Below are 24,693 nucleotides of genomic sequence, written 5' to 3'. Positions count from 1 at the left end.
TCCACAGAGTGAAACCACTTCAGACAAGATTGTGATTTCCTCTTTATGCCAGGTGCACTGTTGTAAAATGCAGAGGGGAAAAGTGACTGTGTGAATACGAGGCGAGGCGAGGGATTTGGTGGGGGAAAATTCTTGGGACTGAAGCTACCCCAAAGTTTCCCCAGATTCCTTGTGCTCACCAGGATGGGGGAATTTAAGTCCAGCCAGGGGCTTCTATAAACTAAGCCAAAAATGTCCCTCAACCTTTCCAACTCCCCACCACCTCTCCCCCCGCCCCCCGGCTTCTCTCTGGGCTTCTTTATTTTTACTCTTTTTTTTTTTTAATGGTACTAACTACCTACCCTGTGGCAGGCAAAGTACTTAGCGCTGGGGTAGACACAAGCTAATCAGGTTACACAGTCCCTGTCCCACATGAGGCTCACAGTCTTAATCCCATTTCACTGATGAGGGAATGGAGGCACAGAGAAGTGAAGTGACTAGGTCACACAGCAGGTAAGTGGAGGAACTGGGATTAGAACCGAGATCCTTGGACTCCCAGGACTGATCTCTTTCCATTAGGCCACACTGCTTCTCATACTTATCAGTCCATCAATCAATCAGTTGTATTTATTGAGCACTTACTGTGTGCAGAGCACCGTACTAAGGAGAGTACAATATCACAGAGTTAAAAGACACTTTTCCTGCCCACAAGCCTACAGTCTATTTTGATTGGGAGGCCCTATTTGAAGTGGTCCTGGTAGGATGAAGCATTTCCCATTGGTTTTTCTCTAGGCTCTGGTAGGAACCATCTAGGCCATGATTAGATAATAAAATAATAATAATAATAATAATAATAATAATAATAACATTTATCAAGCGCTTACTATGTGCAGAGCACTGTTCTAAGTGCTGGGGAGGTTACAAGGTGATCATGTTGTCCCACGGGAGGCTCACAGTCTTCATCCCCATTTTACAGATGAGGGAACTGAGGCACAGGGAAGTGAAATGACTTGCCCAAAGTCAAACAGGTGACAATTGGAGGAGCAGGGATTTGAACCCATGACCTCTGACTCTAAAGCCCAGGCTCTTTCCACTGAGCCACACTGCTTCTCCAAGATTATAAATTCCTTGAGGATGGGGATCATGCCTACCACTTCTAAAAAAAAAATGATGGTACTTGTTAAGCACTTACTAAGTGCCGAGCACTGTTCTAAGCACTGGGTTAGAAACAAATGAATCCACTGTATGCTGCTCTCCCAGGTGCTTAGTACAGTGCTCTGCATTCAAGAAATGCTCAATAATTACTAACTGCTCAATAAATGGTACTAATCGATTGGGGTTTGTGCCCACCCAGCCCCAGATATACCAGTCCAGGTGAACGAACCCCTCGCCGCAGGCCACTGAGGACTGATTTCTCGTGCAATGAAAAATCTGGAAAAAAAATCCACCTACGTTTCTCTGTCTTCTTCTATAAAAAGATGGTTTTTAGTCAGCACTTACTGGGTGCCAGGCACTATACTAAGTACGCGGGTAGATACAAGATAATCAGATTAGACACAGTCTCTATCCCACATAGACCTCACGGTATAAGTGGGTGGGAGAGAACTAGAACTCTTAACCCATTTTACGGATGAGGAAATAATAATAATGATAATAATAACAGTCATATTTTTCAAACGCTCATCAAGTGCCAAGCATTGCGGTAGATGCAAATAATCAGATTGTCCCAGTCTCCATCTCACATGGGGCTTTCAGTCTCAGAGGGAGAGCAGGGAGAAGCAGTATGGCCTAGTGCAGCATGGCTCATTGGAAAGAGCCCGGGCTTTGGAGTCAGAGGTCATGGGTTCAAATCCCGGTTCCTCCACTTGTCAGCTGTGTGACTTTGGGCAAGTCACTTAACTTCTCTGTGCCTCAGTGACCTCATCTGTAAAATGGGGATTAAGATTGTGAGCCCCACGAGGGACAACCTGATCACCTTGTAACCTCCCCAGTGCTTAGAACAGTGCTTAGCACATAGTAAGTGCTTAACAAATACCATTATTATTATTGTTATTATTAGTGGAAAGGACCTAGGTGTCAGAGGACCTGGGTTCTAATCCTGGCTCCACCACTTGTCTGTTGTGGGAACTTCCGCAAGCCACTGTGTGCCTCAGTTCCCTCATCTGTACAATGGGGATGAAGACTGTGAGCCCCATGTGGGCCATGAACTGTGTCCAAACTGATCAGCTTAAATCTATCCCAGTGTTTTGTACAGTGCCTGGCAAATAGTAAGCACTTAATAAATACCCCTGAAAAATAAATAACATCTTAGAACAGTGCTTGACACATAGTAAGCACTTAACAAATTTCATCATTACAATTGTTATTAGAGATGAGGAAACTGAGGCCTAGAGAGGTTAAGTAACCACCCCAGGGTCGTAAAAAAAAGTCAGGGCAACGCCAAGATAAGAATCTTAGTCTTCTGACTTTGAGTCCTGGTTGCCTTCCTCTAGAACACACTGCCTCCCATTGCTTCCCTCCTTCTCTACGCATCACTCCCGGCTCCAGGATATGGGAAAATCCTTCTCCCGTTGCCCCCACTCCTTCAAAGTGCCTTCTCCAGCCTGCCTGATTCCTAGGCCTCAACGAATTGTTCCCACCCTTTCGTGTGAGAAATCCCATGTGGACTTCGCCTCGTCCTCTTTTTCCCTTCTGCCAGGACTTACCATCCCCACAGCCTAACTCCGGCTCTTCTGGCCGCTCGAAAGGACTCTGGGGAAGTCTGGGTTTTAACAAACAGCAGTTGGCAGGGCTGCGTGCTGGGCTCTGAACTCAGTACAGGGGCTTCAGCTGGGCGAGCGGGCTCTTCCACAGACATGTCATTCTGCATCTGGACCGGAGAAAGCAAATCCCCCCCGTGGCCCGTTTTAATCGCCCAGTCCTGGAAAAATAAAACTATCCCCGATGTCTCAGAGTGTTTCACATGCTGTTCCAGCACCCTGTGCTAACTAGCAATTTGTCACTCAGTGTTCCTGGCATCTATTGAACTCTGAAAGGATGTAAAGGCCGGGGCTTCCGGGGTGGCTGGTCAGTGGGGGAAGGGGGAATCAGACCGTCGTTCATTTCGGCACTTCAGGAAAACGTTTTTATTATGATCCAGAAACTGGCAGTGCTGGAGTGCTATGGCTGTGTAGATCTCTGGACTCTGCCATCTAAAGAGAAAGGAGGAACCCCCTTGAAATCAAACACATCCGAGGATCACTGATTTTATCACTTCTCTCCTTCTTGGGGGTCTCCAAACGAGGAAATCTTCTTCCTTTGTCTCAGGAAGGGAAGCTGCTGAGAGTATTTTCCACCTGGATGTTTGAATTATTTAAAGCATAGGAACCAGGCCTTTTCCCTCCTGAGCAGTTGTGGGTTTTAAAGGCTAAAATTGCTTCATCTCGCCAAAGTGAAAGTATGCATAAATTATTTAGTTAAACCTGAGAAAATACAGACTTTCCCAATGATGGTTCAAGGGGCTGACTACTTAAATTTCAGAAGGGTGGGCAGGTTTTGTTTTTTTTTTTTCCTCCCTTTGCTATCCCTTGGAAAGGTCTGTTCAGTTTTCTGCTGGTTGTAATGTGAACAAACTCCAAAAAGGCTATTTTTAGAAAGACCTCGGGAGGAAAATACTGTAATATGACTCAAAAACGGTGTGGCCTAGTGGAGACAGCACAAACCTGGGAACCAGGGAACTTGGGTTCTAATCCCTGATCCACCACTTCCCTGCTGTGAGACCTTGGGAAAGTCATTTAACTTCCATGGGCCTCGGCTTCCTCATCTGTAAAATGGTGATTTGATACCCGTTCTCCCTCCTTCTTAGACCGTGAGCCCCAGGAGGGATGGAGATTGGGTCTGACCTGATTAGCAGCTCTTAGAACAGGGCTTGACACAAGGCAAGTGCTGAACAGATACCGTTATCCAAAAGTAGTAATGCACGTCAAAATGATAAGAACTGTGCCTTGGCTGAATATACAGTTCTTGCGGAAATCAGGTGGCCTACCTACGTTCACCTACCCTGGGGTGCTCAATCCAAGCTGGACCAATATTTCCAGTTTGATCTCTGTTCAACAGGAGTTTAGAACTCAGCTGTAAAAATAGAAGCAGGGTCTTTCTTTCTTTTTTTTTTTAACCCGTTACGAAATCTTAACTGACGTCGTTTATTAGCTTTTCTGCTGTTTTCTTTGCCATCAGTGCAGGGGTTCACCCCTGAAGATCTGAGGATATCTGGTGGTAAAGACAGAGAGGGGAGTGAAAACCAGAATATCCCTAGGGGGAGAGAAATAACAGACTGGAACGCTGGTTGCCGTAGAGAGCAGGCAATGCCGTTCTCGAAGAGGGTCGTGGACGGTTTATAGAATGTGGGCTGACCTGTAATCGTCTTTTCTATTGTAAGCCAGCAATTCTATATACTCTATAGCAGCTGGGGTGTGATGTTTACAATTGCCCTCCGCCCTATTCCCCTGGAAATAGGCAGTCCAGATGTGGAGATCTATCAATCAATCGAACAATGGTATTTATTAAGCGCTTACTATGTACAGGGCACTGGACTAAGAGCATAAAAGAGTACAACAGAGTTGGAAAACGGATTCCCTACCCACAATGAGCTTACGGTCTAGAGGGCTAATGGAGAACTCTGGCCTAGGGACTTGTAATCAGAACCAAATATATTGGCTGCATCCCAGCCTCTCAGAGGTGAGAATTAGTCCATCAGTCCATCACATGTGCTTATTATAATAATAATGATAATGATAGCATTTGTTAAATGTTTACTATGTGCCAAGCACTCTTCTAGGCGCTGGGGAGGTTACAAGGTGATCAGGTTGTCCCACGGAGGGCTCACAGTCTTAATCCCCATTTTACAGATGAGGTAACTGAGGCCCAGAGAAGTTAAGTGACTTGACCAAAGTCACACAGCTGACAATTGTCAGAGCCGGGATTTGGACCCATGACCTCTGACTCCAAAGCCCATGCTCTTTCCACTGAGCCAGGCTGCCTTACCTCCTTCCCTTCCCCTCAGTACCTGTATATATGTATATATGCTTGCATGTATTTATTATTCTATTTATTTATTTTATTTGTACATATTTATTCTATTTATTTCATTTTGTTAATATGTTTTGTTTTGCTCTCTGTCTCCCCCTTCTAGACTGTGAGCCCACTGTTGGGTAGGGACCATCTCTATATGTTGCCAACTTGTACTTCCCAAGTGCTTAGTACAGTGCTTTGCACACAGTAAGTGCTCAATAAATATGATTGAATGAATGAATGAATGAATGGACACCTGGACACCTACTATGGGCAGAGCACTGTACAAAACTCCTTGTGGGCAGGGACTGTGTCTACCAACTCTGTCATACTGTATTCTCCAAGCTCTTAGTACGGTTCTCTGTGCACCAAAAATGTTCATTCGGTACCATGGATTGATCGATCGATTGATTGTTTGATTGATCAATCTTTGACTGATTGACTGATCAAGCAGGAGGAAGACCCAGGTTCCCTGCCCTCAGGCATTTAACGGCCTTCACCAGTCTCACCCTCTCACCGAACAGATGTGTCTACCGGCTCTGTTATGGTGCACTCTTCCAAGCACTCAGTACAGTGTTCTGCACAGAGTAAGCGCTCAATTAACAGCATTATTTGATTGGTTGCTTGACTTCCCCTGCGGTGCCATCTCAGATGCTGGTTTGTGTTTGAAAGGTCGGGGCTAAACGGAAAAGACCTCAGCTTCTTCCTGCCACCCTCTGTCGGACTCAGGGGGGGATCCCTCCCTTCCCTCCCTGTGGCTTCCCATCTTCTGTCTTGGAGCTCAGTCAGCTCCTGCCCCAGTGTTTGAGTCCGGCAGAGATAGCAGGGTGACACAGAGGAGTTTCAGAATAGAAACTCCTTGAGGTCAGGCACTGCAATGTGGCTTAGTGGAAAGATCCTCAGCCTGAGAGTCAAAAGACCTGGGTTCTAGTCCCGGCTCTGCCACTTGTCTTCTCAGTGACCTTGGGACAAGTCCCTTCACTCCTCTGGGCCACAGTTACCTCGTGGGGATTTAGACTGTGAGGCCCATGGGGGACACGGACTGTATCTAGCTAGCATCTACCTCAGCGCTTAGTACAGTGCCTGGCACAGACCAAGCACTTAACGAATACCACGATTATTATTATTGTACCTTTTCCCAGTTCTGCATGGCTCCAAGTCTCCAGCATAGTGGTCTGCCCACAGTCGACACTCAGTACAGCTCTGCACACAATAGACACCCAGAACAGCACTCTGCCCATAGAAGGCTCTTGGCACAGTGCTTTGAACACACAAAATGCTCTCTGCACACTGTAGGCATTCAGTACAGCACTCTGCGCACAGCAGACACCCAGGACAGATCTTTACATCCCTGCTCTCTCTGCTTCTTAATAATAATAATTATAATAATGGCATTTATTAAGTGCTTACTATGTGCAAAGCACTCTTCTAAGCACTGGGGAGGTTACAAGGTGATCAGGTTGTCCCACATGGGGCTCACAGTCTTAATCCCCATTTTACAGATGAGGTAACTGAGGCCCAGAGACGTTCAGTGACTTGCCCCAAGTCACACGGCTGACAATTGGTGGAGCCGGGATTTGAACCCATGACCTCTGACTCCAAAGCCTGGGCTCTTTCCAATGAGCCATGCTGCTTCTCCATGCTCTTCTTCTTACACTGTGAGCCCCCTGTGGGACAGGGATGTATCCGACTTAAATAGTACAGTACCCGGCACTAAGTACAGTGCCTACTGAACAGTAAGTGCCTAACAAATATATTTAAAAAATGATCTTGAGTCTACCATAGCACTTAATACAATGTTTGGCACCTAGCAAACACCACAATCATTATTATTAGTAGTAGTAGTAATTGAGAAGCAGCACAGTGTAGTGGAAAGAGCACAGGCCTGAGAGTCCTAAGGTCATGGGTTCTAATCCTGGCTCAGCCACTTGTCTGCTGTGTGACCTTGGGCAAGTCACTTTACTTCTCTGGTCTTCAGTTACCCCATCTGTAAAATGGGGATTGAAACCGTGAGCCCCACGTGGGACAGGGACTGTGTCCAACTCGATTTGCTTGTATCCACTCCAGCGCTTAGTACAGTGTCTAGCACATAGTAAGCACTCAGCAGGTGCCATCATCATTATTATTAGTAGTAGTAATGGTGTTCTGCACAATTCTCTGTACATAGTAGATGGCCAGTACAGAACGCTACACACTAACACACGTGGCAGCAGAACTTGGCCTCCTTCTCTTTCATCTGTGGTCATCTGTGACTTAGAGTCCCTGAAATCTGCAAGGATCTGGCCTGGTGACTACAGAGCTACGTCACTCCATGTGTCTTGTACTTTCTCCTTTCCCGCCTCGTCAAGTCTCAGCCCAGCCAGCGGCGCAGCCTCTAGATTGTGGTCCTTCAGTCCACATTTCCCAAAATCAATCCAGAAAGGGAGAAAAGGTCAGTCCGCAAATGGGAAACTTCTGGAGCTTCCAATGTGCGCGGCTGAGCAGGACGCATCAATATTCCTCCTCGAGGAGCCAGTGAAGCCCCGGAAAACTTTGGAAAGAGACTGGAAAGCAAAGTGCTGTCCGGCTGAAAGAGTCACACTAGATCATTTGACCGATCAATAATATTTATTGAGCACTTACCGCATGCAGAGCACTGTTTTAAGCGCTCTGGAGAGCATAATCCAGCAGAGTCGGTAAACATAATCCCTGCCCTGGAGCAGTTTACAATCTGGTGGACTCCTAGTTGAGGACTTTAAGCAGGGGAAATCTGTAGGGCAGAGATTCAGGGGTGAAGATACTAGGACCAGACAGATTGGGTGAGATTAAGATTTCTGGGCAAATTCAGAGTTTATTGAGAGAGTCACCTTTTTTCTCCATTGGAGTCTGTAGGGCAGGAAGTGAAGGAATGTTTATGAGGTTTGTCAACAGCACACCATTTTCCAATGTGTAAGAGTGAAAGTCAGACGGATGGTCCATCCGACTGGGAATTCTGCCTTCGACGGTGGCCTCAGAAGATGCTGGGAGGGATCATGGGGCTCTTGCCCTCCTCCAAAGGACAAAATATGGGGGGCCATGTTTGAAATTTGGTGGGAAAGGAGGAGAGGGAGAAGGACTTCTCTGACCTTTAGAGAAAGCCAGAGCACCCACTGACCCATCTCTGAGCCGGCCTCTCTTCCGCTCTGAAATGTTTTTAGGCCATTTCCCTTTTCTTTTACCCTCCTGCGGGAGAAAGGAAATGCCGAGGAAAATAAACTCCATTAAAATAACTTTGCAGTGGTGGCCAGTTGGACAAAGGCAGAGGAAACGCTAAGTCTCTGCTCACACTCTACCCTCAACTGCTCCCATTGTGGGAAGGAAAAAAAAAATCTTTTTCATTTTGTAAACATAGTGTGAGGCCGCCGTAAGCCACCTCCACCCCGAATCTTGCTTACTTCATGGCCCGCTCTCAGAATAATAATAATAATATTTGTTAAGCACTTAGTATTTGGCAAGCACTGTATTAAGGACAGGGGTAGACACGAGCTAATCAGATTGGACAGAGTCTCTGAGCTGTCATCCACAATCCACTTTGGAACGACAGTCCCGAGGCAGGGAGAATCCACGAGACCAGGCTGTTTGATGGAAAAACTCTTTTTCGAATACGATCCCGTTGCCTTTCATCATCATCAATCGTATTTATTGAGCGCTTACTGTGTGCAGAGCACTGTACTAAGCGCTTGGGAAGTACAAGTTGGCAACATATAGAGGCAGTCCCTACCCAACAGTGGGCTCGCAGTCTCGTCCCGGGAGAAACTCGAGTCGGTTCCTTAATTCCCCTATGCTGCCCAGGACCAGAGATAAGCTGTGTTTTGGGGTTCCTGCTCTGGAAAAAGTTACCATTTGAGAATACGTTCCATGTCCTCCCGGTCCCTGGAGCGGACGCCCCCCTCCCGGCCCCCAAATCCCGAGCAAGTGGAGAGAATATGTGAGGGGAGGGAGGGCCTCTCAGCCCCATGGATTCACAACCGCCATCGGAATGATAGATCTCCCCACCGGGGTGGGATAAATCATTTTTTATTAAACTTATAACATGGCTGCAGCACAAATACTGTTTACATAGACGGGTATACATTTAATTTTCTCCTCAGGAACCTTTCTAAAGAATATAAATTGTATCTCACCAGCCTCCCTCTGCATCAGGTTCATCTATTTCTCACCCCCCCAACCGCCCGCCCTCGCCGTCCCCCTTTCGGGCGAGCATTTTAATTGAGGATTCCGAGTGGCGTCTCCTCCTTCGAGGTACCGTGCCCATCATAAAATCAACTCTTAATTTTCTCCCTATGAAGTACTAGATAACCAGCCTGTAAATTTCACCTCAGGTACCCGGGGGCTGGAGGGTCATAAATTGTGAGCCGGGTGCAGGGTGCGGGGAACAGCTCTGCCTGTCCATAAACTTTTTTTTTACCGGGTTATTGGAATAGAACAAATCAAAAGCTGCTTCTGGTTGTATGATATTCTTCCCCGATAGGCCGGGCTGCTTGTCGTTAGCGATCGGAGTGCCGAGGTTAGTCAGAGCAGAATGTAATTTCTAGCAATCTGACAGACCTGTGGAACGGGGTGGCAGCTTTTTTCCCTTCCAATTCAGGGAATTGCTTCTTACTGTGACAAATGATTAGCTGTTATCTCTGACTGAATTTGATTTCTACAAGCAGCTGAGTCAGGTAACTTTGCAGCATTTGAGGGTGGGTTTTTTTTTTTTTTCCCATACAGGAAATGAAATCCGTTCCCTAGTCATATGTGAGCCAAATGAAATCTTCCCTGTCAGGGTAAAATTGGGATTTGGGTTAATTGGAGGCTGATTTAGTGTGCATGTGTGGATGCACGCTTGTACACACACATACACACAAACACATACACACAAACACGCACATATATGAGTGCATAAATATATATAAAAATATATATTACCCTTATTTGCACATATTTATTCTACTTATTTTATTTTGTTAATATGTTTTGTTTTGTTCTCTGTCTTCCCCCTTCTAGACTGTGAGCCCGCTGTTGGGTAGGGACCGTCTCTATATGTTGCCAACTTGTACTTCCCAAGCGCTTAATACAGTGCTCTGCACACAGTAAGCATTCAGTAAATACGATTGAATGAATGAATGAATATATGTGTGTATATATATATATATGCATATATATATATTTGTATATATATATATATATTTGTATATGCATATATGCAGGCAAATGCATCTATGTCTACATGGACATGGACATATATATGTAGAGAGAGATGGAAAGAGAGAAAAATAGATCTATATATGGAAATATTAATATGTTTCTAGTTAGATGGATAGATTAATAAGTGGATGGATGACTAGATACAGGGATAACAAAATAATAATTGTGATATTTGGTAAGTGCTTATTATGTGCCCAAGAATGTACCAGGCACTAGAGGTATATGCAAGACAATCAGGTTGAACGCAGCCTGTCTCACAATGCAGCTCACAATCTAAGGGACTGTGGGTGGATGGATGATGATGTTGATGATGATGGTATTTGTTAAGCGCTTACTGTGTGCCAAGCACTGTTCTAAGCACTGGGAGAGATACAGGGTAATCAGGTTGTCCCACATGCGGCTCACAATCCTAGTCCCCATTTTACAGGTGCGGTAACTGAGGCACAGAGAAGTGAAGTGACTTGCCCAAGGTCACACAGCTGATACGTGGCAGAGTTGGGATTAGAACTCATGACCTCTGACTCCCAAGCCCGGGCTCTTTCTACTGAGCCATACTCCCTGGATGGATGGATAGATCGATAGGTGGACAGTAAGACAGCATGGCTTAGTGGATACAATGGGGAATAGGAGTCAGAAGGCCCTGGGTTCTAATCCTGACCTCACCACCTGTCTGCTGGGTGACCTTGGGCAAGTAACTTCACTTCTCTGGGTCTCAATTCCCTCATCTGTAAAATGAGGATCAAGAGTGTGAGCCCCATGTGGGACAGGGACTGATTAACTTGTATCTACCCCAGATCTTAGAACAGTGCTTGGCATATAGTAAGCACTTAACAAGTACCATAATAATAATAATAATGATTAACCTTATTATTATTGTTGTTGGTATAGATAGATTGGATATTTTGAGGACTGTTTTCTAAGCTTTAGGAATTTGGAGTTTGAATTCTGACTGTGTGACACTTGGGGCTCTACCGATTTGCCTGTTACTGAATTTTCCCATCTGGGAAATGGGTCCAATAACATATCTGCCCAAACTCATCATCATCATCTCTCTCAACAACAATGATTTGACCACTTACTGAGTCCAGGGCACTGTACTAGGAGTTATGCTAGGCCTGTGGTTCAGAGATACAAACCCTCACCTCAAGGAGCTTGCACTCTAATAGTCCAGGGGAGAATTAGGAGGCTGACAGGTGACGATTGCAAAGCTCCGTGTGATCCTTGGGTAGAAACCTTCTCCCATTGTATCCGGAATAATTTGCTGTTTGATTCTGGTTTGGGACATTTTTCCAAATTGGTGGTTTCTCAAGGGTATATGCCCAAGAATCTATTTTCAGTCTGAGCTCACCTCTTGTTGAGTCAAGGAGCAACATCATTATCTGATGGTTCTTGGGTGAAGTTTGGTTGGAGTTTTGGCCATAAACAGTGATACAGAGGGAGGGGAGGGGATGTTTCTGTTAGTTCATAAAATATCACTCATACACATACATACACGCAAATACACACACAAACACAAGGTCTCTCTCCCTCCCTCTCTCTCCTTTCTGACTTCAATACATTAGTCTTTGGTTCTTTCTTAAGCCTCAGGCTTGGAATCCATCAAGATCTCCAAGTATGTCGGTATCACTGTTGACGTCAACAATCCGTTTGATTTTATTTTTAAATCGGAAGGCCATTCCGAATGCCACAGGCACCTGGCTTTCTTGCTGGCTAGTCTGCCCAACTCTGCAATTTCCAATTTCCCCACTGGCCCTCCCTACCCCGCTTCCCTCTTCTCTAGACAGAGCCACATTCATTCATTCATTCGTTCAATCGTATTTATTGAGCGCTTACTGTGTGCAGAGCACTGTACTAAGTGCTTGGGAAGTACAAATCGGCAACATATAGAGATGGTCCCTACCCAACAACAACAATCCAACTAGTAAATAAGTGTCAAGATAGTGGAAAGAGCCCGGGCTTGGGGGTTGGAGGTCATGGGTTCTAATCCTGGCTCCGCCACTTGTCAGCTGTTTGACCTTGGGCAAGCTGCTTAACTTCTCTGGGCCTCAGTTCCCTCATCTGTAAAATGGGAATGAAGACTGTGAGCTCTACGGGGGACAACCTGATGACCTTGTATCTCCCCCAGTGCTTAGAACAGTGCTTGGCACGTAGTAAGCGCTTAACCAATGCCATCAGCTCGGAGCCAATCCAGCCCGGTCCAGCGCTTGCTTCTGGCCAAGATGAGCCTCGATTCTTTCGGCTCATCCGCGGGCCCTCCTGACTTCTCTGTGGAGATTTACTGGGGCCATGAACTCCTCTAAATCCCCCTTTCATGTATTTCCAAGGAGAATAATAATAATAATCATAATTGTGTTATTTGCTACGTGCTTACTATGTGCCAGGCACTGTACTAAGCGCTGGGGGGGACCCAAGCAAATCGGGTTGGATACAGGCCCAGTCCTGAATGGGGCTCACAGTCTGAATTCCCATTTTAAAGATGAGGTAACTGAGGCCCAGAGAAGTGAAGTGACTTGACCAAGGCTGCACAGCAGACAAGTGGTGGAGCCAGGATTAGAACTCATGACCTTTGGATTCCCCGGTCTGTGCTCTATCCACTATGCCATGTAGCACTCTCTGTAAACACCAGTATGGCAATGGTGCAAGACCCAGAAACAGAAGAAACGGGAGGGTTGGGGCAAGAAGGGGTGGGACTGGGGGGTGGAGTTTATTATTAGCAGTAGAATTAATAATAACAATAACTGTGGTATTTGATAAGTGCTTACTATGTGCCAAGCACTGTTCTAAGCACTGGAGTAGATACAAGATAATCAGGTTGGACACAGCCCCTGTCCCGCAGGGGGCTCACAGTCTCAATCCCCATTTTCGGATGAGGGAACAGAGGCACAGATAATAATAATAATAATAATAATAATAATAATAATAATAATAATGGCATTTGTTAAGCGCTTCCTATGTGCAAAGCACTGTTCTAAGCTCTGGGGAGGTTACAAGGTGATCAGGTTGTCCCACGGGGGGCTCACAGTCTTAATCCCCATTTTACAGATGAGGTAACTGAGGCCCAGTGAAGTTAAGTGACTTGCCCAAAGTCACACAGCTGACACGTGGTGGAGCCAGGATTTGGACCCATGACCTCTGACTCCAAAGCCCGGGCTCTTTCCACTGAGCCCCGCTGCTTCTGGGAAGTGAAGTGAATTGCCTGAGGTCCCACAGCCGATAAGTGGCGGGGTCAAGATTAGAACCCAGGTCCTTTGACTCCCAGCCCCACGATTTTTCACGAGACCGCATTGCTTTCCTGCTTGGGACAGACAGGGCCCGGGAGGTCCGGGCATCTACGTAGCCTGACCGGATCTGCCCATCCCACATCCATCAATCGCTGTAACAGGGTTGGTAGTCACGTTCCCTGCTTATAGTCTAGAGGGGAGTCCAGTCTACACATCTGGCCTGGCTGGCTAAATTGGTTTCCCACCCACATGCAAATCCTCCTTGACTGGCCAGTGGACCCTGCAACTTCATGGCCCAGGAGCGCAGCCAGAGGGGACTGACTCTTCCTCCCTCTGCCTGAACGCGTGTGGCTTGACATTCCCTGACCTTTGGCTTCGGGAATGGACTGTTGGCCTTGATGAATAACGCATTAGCATGCCAGATGAGAAGGAAATGGGGCAGAATTAGTTGAAACCAAGAACCACACGCCCACCAAATAAGATGATGGACTTACCGGGATATAGGCCTTCTGTAAAAAATGAATTCCCTTATCAGGATAGACTTGAAAGGAATATGTGCTGTTACCCAAGCAGAATGCCTCAAGGAATGTGGCCAGATTAAAGGCTTTTGTCAGGAGTTTAGGCTGGGCCCAAGTTTCTTGTACAGCCCCCTCCTATCGTGGCAAATGCATTTTGCTTTCCTTCATCTTCCTCCCACTGTCTCTTTCCTTTTTCTCTCTCCTCTTTCTCTCTTTCCTTCTTTCTCTCTCCCCCTCCCTCTATTTCTCTTTTCCTTTCTCTTATTCCCTCCATCTCTTTCCCTCTTGTTGTGTCTCTCCCTCTTTCTCCTTCCTTCCCTTTTAGTTTCCTTTCTCTCCTCTCTCTTTGGATTCTCCCTCCCTTGTTCTCTTCCTCCCTCCCTCTTTCTCTTTCCATGTCACTCTTTCACTCTCACTATGTCACTATGTCTGCCTCTCTCTCTCTCTCTCTTTCTCTCTCTCTCTCTTTCCTCTCTCTCCCCTCTTCCTCTTTAAGGGAAAGAATAAACCCTTCTCGCTGCCTGGCGGTGTCAGATTAAATACCGAGATGGCGACAGGAAAGGGACTTGAAAGAAACACAAAAGACAGGGGGGTGAGAGTTATCAGGTTGGAGACAGAATTGCAGGCTTGTCGGACTCCAATTTACAGAAATCCAAACAGATTTTAGTTGACACGATCTGCAATCATTACCGCCAGAGCAGAGCTAATTAAGAAATTAGCTTTCCTGATTGCCTGTTCTCACAGTGATGAGTAGTTGAATAATGTTGTATGGCCCAAATGTTCTAAAACCAGACAGTTTAACAAGTGTTTAGACTTTTGCGGCAATGCTGTATTTATTTTATCTATAATATCTCTGTCTCATCGCCGTTTGTTCACTGGAGTTTGTGGCACCTTTCAAGGTTGTTTTTCTTTTGTTTTTCCCGGTCTTCTGCTCGGCTTCTCCCGAGGGGCTGAAGCAGGGTCTTTCTTTCGTTTCATCCGGCGTCGGGAACAGGCCGAACGGGCGAACGCGTGCTGCGTTCGGAGCGAAAAAGCAATTAGTATCTCGTAACTTGCGGCCCATTCAAAAATATCTTCGGGGTTGTTTGTTTTTTTTTTTTTTTAATATATTCCATGGCATCATGCCACTCTCGTGCAGGTTTTCACAAGTGGAATCAAATCCGAAGTGGCAATTGCGGCTCAAGTTTCTCTAGGTGATTGAGTGTGTCCTAGAGTCTGTCTCTTCTTTAATCCACAATTTCTGGCAAGTAACGGTCACCAGTGACAAAGCACTCCTGGGCAGGAAGGTAGAGAGAGGAATTCCTGGAGGCCGTGACTTTTGACTCCAGAGATGAGGCCTCTAGACAGACGATCCCAAATGCTTAAGGATTTTTAAGGACGCGAAGTTCTTATCGCAGCCCCTCCCAGTGATCTAAAGAGAAGAATTATTTATTGAGCGCTTACCATGTGCAGAGCAGTGCACTAAGTGCTTAAGAACTGGATATATTGGGGAAGTCAGGAGATTATCCACCAACAGAGCTAGGGAGATGGTCAAGTTGCATTGTTAGAAAGGGAAACTTGGCTAAACGTCCGGTTACATGTGCCATATGGGTCACAAACATGAGTCCATTTACATGTAATATCACATTAAATCCGATTTGCCGACGCAAACTAGAGCTTCCCCCAAAACTATGCATGCAGACCCCTTGTTATGCACATTAGTCTATGTGTCAAAAGCACAAACCCTTGAAGGTTTCTGGAAAAAAAAGGAGAGGGTTCCTTTCCCATTTGCTTACACATTTCTGCATGGCACAACTCCGTACCAGAGTTTTCGTAAAAGGTTCCAAGTCTCCCTGTCAAAATCACAGCAGGAGGTAAGAATATTGTAACTTCTAAAACCAACCACAGGGAAGTGAGGCTATTAAGTATATTTTTGGATGTGATTGAAAATAGTCTTCCCGTATGGATGGCAGATTTAAAAGCCATAAATATGCATCGGCAAGATGATCGAGATGGGAATTTTTCCTTGTCTGGACCTTTTTTTTGATGGTATTCATTAAGCACCTAGTATGTGCCAGGCACTGCATTTTGCGCTTTGGTAGAAAAAAGTTATTCGGGTTGGACACAGTCCATGTCTCACATGGGGCTCACAGTCTTAATCTTGATTTTGTAGATGATTTAACTGAGGCCCAGAGAAGGAAAGTGACTTTGCCAAGTTCACACGGCAGACAAGTGGAAGAGGTGGAATTAGAACCCAGGTCTTTCCATTTCCAGGCCCATGCTCAATCCACTAGTAAATGCTGCTGCTTCTACATTCATTTGCACATGGCCACGGCAGGAGACCAAAGAATAATCTAGGTGGATTTGCCATCCAACTGTTTAGGGGTTCTATGGAATCCACGTTGAGATGTGCTGGGAAAAATAGGATTGGAAAATCCTTTCCTTCTCTTGGAATTTCCTTCTCCAGAAGTTATTCTGCTCAGGAGACACTTTGCAATGAATGCAGCAAGCCAATTACTTCCTGAGAAGCAGCATGGCCTAGCAGATAGAGCACGGATAGAGCACAGGCCTAATAGAGGACCCCGGGGTCTAATCCCTGCTCCACCACAAACCTGCTGTGTGACCTGGGGCAAGTTGCTTCAGGTCTCTGTGTCTCAGTTTCTTATCTGCCTAATAGGGATTCGATACCTGTTCTTTCACCTACTCAGACTGTGAACCCCGTGTGACACCTGATTATCTTGTATCTATCTATCCCAGCCCCTAGTAGAGCGCTTGGTACATAGGACGGGCTCAACAAATACTATTATTATTATTATTATCATCATCATCATTATTCCTGAGCAGGTTTGAATCTAACTCCAATCTAGACCAGGTAGAATTCCTAGAGTGGAAATAACAGCTTCCATAGAAGCTCCACATGGGGTCAGGAGTACAACCGCACACACGGAAACAAGTTTAAATGTGTTTTCTTTCCCTTGTTATTTCTCTTCTGACATTTTTCCCCAACCTCGTCTTCCTCCCCACCCCTTAATTTCTAGCATCGTTCATGGATGGCAGGCAATCCTGGGAAATCTGCCTCAGAGATGAGCTAACTTAGAGGGAGGGGAAAAAAAAAATTGCCCGGCTCCCAAACCTTTTTTAATTAAGGCGTAATTAAAAGTCAACAGACTACCTCTGTCGCTCTGATTATAAAACGTTTAGAAGTTGAATCTGTTTGTACTTCCTTTCCACTGGAAATGCAGTCAGCATTTGCTTCAGATGGTAGCCAACACTGACAAGCCAAACCAGGTTTCTGTGCTAAACCTGGACCTTCAGAAGACATTTTCTCTTCTCAGTTGATGGGGACTTCTGGCAATTCTCTTGAATTTATTACCATCGTTATCATTACTAGTACTAATTGCGGTGTCATTAATAACAACAATACAATAATGACTGTGAAAGTATTTATTAAGCATCTAGCAGGTACTAAGCACCATGCTAAGTGCTGGAGTACATACTAGATGCACAGATTTTTAAAAGTCCCTGGAGCTCACGATCTCAAAGGTAAGGAGGGTGGCCACCTTGTCCCCATTTTATGGATGAGGAAATAATTAATAATAATAATAATAGTATTTATTAAGCGCTTACTATATGCAAAGCACTGTTCTAAGCACTGGGGAGGTTACAAGGTGATCAGGTTGTCCCACGGGGGGGCTCATAGTTTTAATCCCCATTTTACAGATGTGGTAACTGAGGCACAGAGAAGTTGTGACTTGCTCAGAGTCACACAGCTGACAGTTGGCGGAGTGGGATTTGAACCCATGACCTCTGACTCCAAAGCCCGTGCTCTTTCCACTGAGCCACGCTGCTTCTCTGTAGCATGGTCTAATCGAAAGAGCACAAGCCTGGGAGTCAGAGGACCTGGGTTCAGATCCTGACTCTGCCACTTGCTTGCTGGTACACCTTGGGTAAATGACTTAACTTCTCTGTGCCTCTGCTTCCTCATCTATAAAATGGGGATTCAATACCTGTTCTCCTTCCTGCTTAGCCCGGTGTGTCCAACCTGATTAACTTAGTGCTTAGAACAGCACTTAGCAGATACGATAATCCTGATAATAATCAGGTCACCCAGAAGGCCGGTGGCTGAGCCAGGGTTAAAAACCGGGATCTCCTAATAATAATAATAATAATGATGGTATTTATTAAGTGCTTACTATGTGCAAAGCACTGTTCTAAGCACTGGGGAGATACAAGGTGATCAGGTTGTCCCACGGGGGGCTCACAGTCAATCCCCATTTTTACAGATGAGGCACAGAGAAGGGAAGTGATTTGCCCAAGGTCTCACAGCTGACAATTGGTGGGCCAGGGATTTGAACCCATGACCTCTGACTCCAAAGCCCGGGCTCTTTCCACAGAGCCACGCTGCTTCTCCTACCTCTCAGGCCTGTTTTTCACCCTGCGGGAGAAGTTCCATACTGAGGTCTTCAGTGTCCTCCCTCCCTCAGTGTCCTCCTCTGGAAAAGAGGAGATGAATGTGGCCTCACCGTCACGGCCGGACTGATGGATTGGATTAAGGCCGTGAGAGTCAAGAACGGGACATATCGAACAGGGAAGCTGTCAGCTCCTTCCAGTCTCTCCCTTGACCTCGCCTCCACCGCCACCACAGTCACTTCGGACGGCTTCTGCATTCCTGGGACATCCAGAAAAGATAGTGGCCCCATCTCGGGGAGTAGGTCCTGCTTTCCTGTGTGAAATTCCCTCAGCACCGAGGGGGGATTTCTGCTGACCCCATGAACAGTGGAAAACTGGGCCTCTCTTTGGCCTTCTAACTCCCATCTCTTCCCCAAATCTCTGTGTGGCTCTTAGATCATCATTGGATAACTATTCCTCCTCCTCCTCCTCTTCCTCAACAGCAGTAGCAATAATGAGTCATCATAATATCATCATCATCATCATCAATCGTATTTATTGAGCGCTTACTGTGTGCAGAGCACTGTACTAAGTGCTTGGGAAGTACAAGTTGGCAACATATAGAGACAGTCCCTACCCAACAGTGGGCTCACAGTCTAAAAGGGGGAGACAGAGAACAAAACCAAGCATACAAACAAAATAAAATAAATAGAATAGATATGTACAAGTAAAATAAATAAATAGAGTAACAAATATGTACAAACATATATACATATATACAGGTGCTGTGGGGAAGGGAAGGAGGTAAGACGGGGGGATGGAGAGGGGGATGAGGGGGTGATAGCAATAATAGTAATAATAGTAGTAGTAGTAGTAAAAGAGTAGCGGCATTTTGAAGTGCTCACTTGATACTGGCAGTATGGCTTAGTGGAAGGAGCACGGGCTTGGGGGTCAGCGGTCGTGGGTTGTAATCCCTGCTCTGCCACTAGTCAGCTGTGTGTCTTTGGGCATGTCACTTAACTTCTCTGTGCCTCAGTTACCGCATCTGTAAAATGGGGATTAAGGCTGTGAGCCCCACGTGGGACAAACTGATAACTTGTATCTCCCCCAGCGCTTAGAACAGTGCTTGGCAGATAGTAAGCACTTAACAGATACCATCGTTATTATTAGACCCTTGGGAAATACAGAATAGCAGGGTGGCACATTCCCTGGTCACGAAAATAGGGATGTGATAATGATAATGACAATAATGATAACAATAAATAGTAATTGTGGTATTTGTCAAGCACTATGTGCCAAGCGATCGAGGGTATTTAGTGCTCAAGGAATGCCATTGATTGATTGATTATTGAGTGCTTACTGTCTGCAGAGCATTGTCCTAAGTGCTTGGGAGAGTACAATATAGCGGAGTTAGTAGCCACATACCCTGCCCCACAAGGAGTTTACAGTGTAGAGGAGGAGAAGGACATTAAAATAACTTAGGGAGATGTACGTAAGTGCAGAGGAGCGGAGGTTGCGGTGAATATCAAGTACTCAGAGATTCAAGCTCACAAATGATGGAGAAGGGACAGAAAGTAGGAGAAATGAGGGCTTAGTTGGGAAGGTCTCTCGGAAGAGATGTGATTTTAATAAATCTTTGAAGGTGGGAGAGTGGTGGTCTGTCTTATGTGAAGGGGGAGGGCTCTCCAGGCCAGAAGGAGGATGTGGGCAAAGAGCCGGCAGAGAGATAGATGAGACTGAGTTACCCTGAGAAAGTTGGTGTTAGAGGAGTCAAGTGTGCAGCAATGGGACTAAGCACTGCATTAAGTGCTGCGGCAGAGATAAGATAATCAGATCTGATACAGTCCCACATGGGGCTCACTAAGTAGGGAGGAGAGCAGGTATTGAATACCCATTTCACAGATGAGGAAACCGAGGCCCAGAGAATTTAGGGATTGTAAGCTCGTTATGGGCAAGGAACACATCTGCCGGTTCTGTCATATTTTACACTCCCAAGCACTCAAACTAAGTATTCAATAGACACCGGTAATTGTTTGATTGGTGGATTGATTTGCCCATAATCACCCAGCAGTCAAGTGGAGCAGCCTGGATTAGAACCCTTCCAGTCAGGAGAGAAGGCTGGGGGCCGGGTCCTGGGGCATAGTCTAAGCACTTATTACAGTGCTTTGCACACAGTAAGCGCTCAATATATATGATTGAATGAATGAATGAACTTTCTGGTCCCCCACCCTGAACCCACCTTCCCTGATTCCTCCCACGCTCTTCCCCCAACCAGCCAAGGAGGAGAAGGAATGACCTCTGGCCCGGAATGCCCTCCCTCCTCATATTGAACAGTTAATTTCTCTCCCCCACTTCAAGGCCTTTTGCAGGCCCATCTCCTCCAAGAGGCCTTCCCTGACTGAGCCTCTTCTCTTCTTCTCCCACTCCCTTCTGTGCCGCTCATACTTGCTCCTTCATTCATCCTCTCTTTCTTTCCCATGGCACATATGTATTTATTTGTAATTCATTTATTAATCTACTTATTTATTTCTATTAATGTCTGTCTCCCCCTCTAGAGTGTGAGCTCGTTGTGGGCAGGGAATGTGTTTGATGTTCTATTTTTATATACTCTCTATACTCTATATACGCTCTATATTTTGTTGTCTACCCTCCCAAGCTCTTAGTACAGTGCTTTGCACACAGTAAATGCTCAATAAATACGATTGTGATGATGATGAAGGAATGGATCCCCAGATAGTCCTCAGTGTTGGCCTGATACATAGCGAATCGTCACAGAATCATGGCGCTATATCGTGACTATTGAGAATAATCATCAAACTCAGAGGAGCATGACTGTCACCGGCCAACCAATGTTTGTGGCTGGGGGTTAGCACATCGACAGGAAGTACAGAAAAAAAAGGGACAATTGAGTAGCCCTGGTGGTCTGGAGATCAATCAATCAATCAATCAGTGGTACTTAGAGAAGAAGCATGGCTCAGTGGAAAGAGCCCGGGCTTTGGAGTCAGAGGTCATGGGTTCAAATCCTCACTCCACCAATTGTCAGCTGTGAGACCTTGGGCAAGTCACTTAACTTCTTTGTGCCTCAGTTACCTCCTCTGTAAAATGGGGATTAAGAGTGTGAGCCCCCCGTGGGACAACCTGATCACCTTGTAACCTCCCCAGCGCTTAGAACAGTGCTTTGCACATAGTAAGTGCTTAATAAATGCCATTAAAAAAAACCAAACTGTGAGCAGAGCACTGTACTAACCACTTGGGAGAGTTTGGCATAGTGGATAGACCCTGTTCCTTCTGGCTCCACCACATATTTGCTGTGTGACCTTGTCCAAGTCACTTTACTGCTTTGTGTCTCAGTTCTGTAAAATGGAGATTAAGACTGTGAGCCCCATGTGGGACAGGGACTGGATCCACCTGATGACCTTGTATCTACCCCAGTGCTTAGAAGAGTGCTTGGTACGTAGTAAGCAGTTATCAAATACCATTATTATCATTATTATTATTAATTACATTAGAACAGAGTTGGTAGACACGTTCCCTGCCCATAAGGAGCTTAGACTCTTCTCCTTCTCATGACATCCCCTGACAGCTTCAGCCTCCCCCGTCAGATGGCCCACAAGGGCTGGGTGAGGTTGGCATCCTGGGACCTGATCCCGGCTTGATCTCTGGATATGCTGGGTATGACCTTGGGCAAGTCACCTCACCTCTCTGGGCCTCAGTTCTCTCATCTGTAAAATGAAGATGATAATAATAATAATGTTGGTATTTGTTAAGCGCTTACTATGTCCCAAGCACTGTTCTAAGCGCTGGGAGAGATGCAAGGTAATCAGGTTGACCCACGTGGGGCTCACAGTCTTCATCCTCATTTTTACAGACGAGGTAACGGAGGCCCAGAGAAGTGAAGTGAATTGCCCAAGGTCACACAGCTGACAAGCTGTGAAGCCGGGATTAGAACCCATGACCTCTGACTCCCAAGCCCGGGCTCTTTCCACTGAGCCACGCAGATGACGATTTCTCCTCCTCTCCCTCCTGAGGAAGAAATGAGATCACTGAGTCAACAGGCACTTTGGAAAAGATTAAAGCGGGATAGAAATTCAAGGAGGCAGTTGTCTTTATTTTACTCAGACACTGAGTAATCGTATTTATTGAGAGCTTACTGTGTGAGAGCACTGTATTAAGTGCAGGGGAGAGTACAATATAACAATAAACAGACACCTTCCCTTCCCACAATGAGCTTACACTCCAGAGGAGAGTTTACAGTCTGGAGGAGTCACTGGGTCGCAACTGAATGATATCTTAACAGGCAGGGAGGTGAGGAGTCTTAAGACACTCATGGATCAGTCCAAGTGTCTGCTAATTCTGTTGGATTGTACTCTCCCAAGTGCTTAGTACAGTGCTCTGCACATAGTAAGCACTCAATAAATACCATTTAATGGTCGACTGGTTATCTTAATCAACCTAGGGAGAAATTGCAGAAAGCACTGAACATGCAACCAGCAAATCATCCACGTAGTCAATAAAGGATGATAAAATTCCCAATTGGATAATGGGATAAGGGTATCAGATAATGATGTACAAAGGGAGAATAAGGACTCAGTACAGTGCTCTCCTCATAGTAGGTATTCAATATGATGCTCTGTGCACAGAATGCTCTACCTAGGTGCTCAATAAATGCTGATGGATGAATGAACAAAGCATGAAAAAGTGAAAGAATGAATGCCAACAGTAGATAAATGCCTGCTCCCCAAATGCTGGTTATCTGAACCAAATAAATCTTGGATCATTCTTCATTCAAAAACTTGGGTTCAATCAATCGGTGGCATTTGTCGAGCGCTAATTCAGTCATTCAGTCATTCATTCATTGTATTTATTGAGCACTTCCTGTGTGCAGAGCACTGTACTAAGCACTTGATAAGTACAATTCAGCAACAAATAGAGACAATCCCTGCCCAACAGCGGGCTCACGGTCTAGAAGGGGAGAGATTTTGTTTTTGATTTTGATTTTGCTTTTGAGGCTTACTGTGGGCAGAGTATAATACAACTGAGTTGGTAAACAGATTCCCTGCCCATGAAGAGTGCTCAACCTAGAGAGAAAACGGAATAATATTGTCCACGTTCCCATCAAAGATAACCCAATCCCAATTAGTGTAAATATCCAAACTTGCTTTCCTCTACACCAGATGGGGAGACAGTTAGTTCAGAGCATCTGCTTCCTGCTTTGTGTTTGAGCTTAGAATCAATAGTTTCATTGACTTTTCTGTCCACGGAGACTGTAACCTCTTGGTAGGCAGGGAATGAGTCCAGCAAGTCTGTTATATTGTACTTTCCCAAGCTTTTAGAAGAGTGCCCTGCACACTGTGCAAGAGCTCAGTAAATAGAATTAGTTGATTGATTGATTGTACCTCTCTTGCTTTCCCTAAGCCTCTTTTCCCAAAGCCAGGTGTCGAAAAGGTCCTCCATTTCTTCCGTGTGTATAATTTCTGCTCCATCCATCAAAGTCACTTTTAGGAATTGCTCAGGAAAACGATGATGAATAATTGACTAGGCTAATGGTCTGACATGCCATTGAATAATTGGGTTATTCCTTCAAGGTGGGGAGCTTCGGCCTCGATGGATTGGAATAAATGATCCCTCAATGCCTAAATGCGTGGAGTTTGGCTGCCAATTCATTCATTCATTCAGTTGTATTTATTGAGTGCTTACTCTATGCAGAACACTGTACTAAGCACTTGGGAAGTACACATGGGCAACGTTTAGAGATGGTCCCTACCCAACAACGGGCTCACAGTCTAGAAGGGGGAGACAGACAACAAAACAAGTAGACAGGTGTCAATACTATCAGAATAAATAGAATTATAGCTATATGCACATCATTAATAAAATAGAGCAAGTATATAAAAATAAAATAGAGTAATAAATATGCAGAAATATGCCAGTTAAGTAGGTAGGTTTCATGTAGCTCCCCAAAAGGTTCAGAATGGGTGGGTGTCTATGTCCATGCCGGAAGGAGAGGTCCCTTGGCAATCGTCTCCTCGTTCATTCATCCAATCGTATTTATTGAGTGCTTACTGTGTGCAAAGCATTGTACTAAGCTATTGGGAGAGCACAATCTAACAGAGTTGGTAAGTGTGTTCCCTGCCCTGAAACTCCCCCTCTGGGGTGAATCTGGGCCAGGAGGCAGTAAACTGGATTTCCAAATGCACTTTTTGGTAGTAATAGTGTTTACTAAGCTCCTCCTGGGTGCAGAACACAGTACTAAGCACTGGGAAAGAATTAACAGGTCTTTTCCTCCCTGGATGGCCAAGTCTAAACAGCCACTATCTTGCATTGACTTTTCCAATTCTGTAGCTTGAAAG

General features: G+C 45.5%; 1 protein-coding gene across 4 annotated transcripts in view; it reads left to right on the top strand.

Annotated features, from left to right (window-relative positions):
• Positions 1–24,693, top strand: part of ZEB2 (zinc finger E-box binding homeobox 2) — a 187,273-nt gene that overhangs the window by 74,536 nt on the left and 88,044 nt on the right. The window lies entirely within an intron of this gene.

Source organism: Tachyglossus aculeatus, chromosome 9 (assembly GCF_015852505.1).
Source record: "Tachyglossus aculeatus isolate mTacAcu1 chromosome 9, mTacAcu1.pri, whole genome shotgun sequence".
NCBI classification, from domain to species: Eukaryota; Metazoa; Chordata; class Mammalia; order Monotremata; family Tachyglossidae; genus Tachyglossus; species Tachyglossus aculeatus.
The sequence above is the reverse complement of the archived record's forward strand: the minus strand, read 5'-3'. Positions and strand labels throughout refer to the sequence as shown.